Source organism: Trachemys scripta, chromosome 9 (genome assembly GCF_013100865.1).
Source record: "Trachemys scripta elegans isolate TJP31775 chromosome 9, CAS_Tse_1.0, whole genome shotgun sequence".
NCBI classification, from domain to species: Eukaryota; Metazoa; Chordata; order Testudines; family Emydidae; genus Trachemys; species Trachemys scripta.
The window spans coordinates 104,791,980-104,792,346 of record NC_048306.1 but is presented as its reverse complement, the minus strand read 5'-3'; positions in this window follow the sequence as shown (position 1 = coordinate 104,792,346).

The window sequence follows — 367 nt, the reverse complement described above, 5'->3', positions numbered from 1 at the left end:
GCCCCTCCCCGTTCCATACCAGCCCTGCCTGCCCAGTGGCCCCCCCCACTCCCTACCAACCCCAGCCAGCGCCTGCCCCACTCCCTACCAGCCCTGCCTGGCGCCTCGCCCCCCCATACCTCCCCACTGCTCCCTGCCAGCCCTAATTGGCTCCTCGCCCGCCCCATGCCCCCCCACCGCTCCCTACACCACCACCCCCGCCGCCCACCTGGCGCCCTGCCTGCCCAGTGCCCCCCCACTGCTCCCTACCAACCCCATCCAGCACCCCCACCGCTCCTTGCCAGCCCAGTGCCCCCACCCCCACCCCCTACCAGCGCCCCACCCAGGCCCCTGTCCTTCCTGCTCCAAGGAGAAGAAAACCACTAGG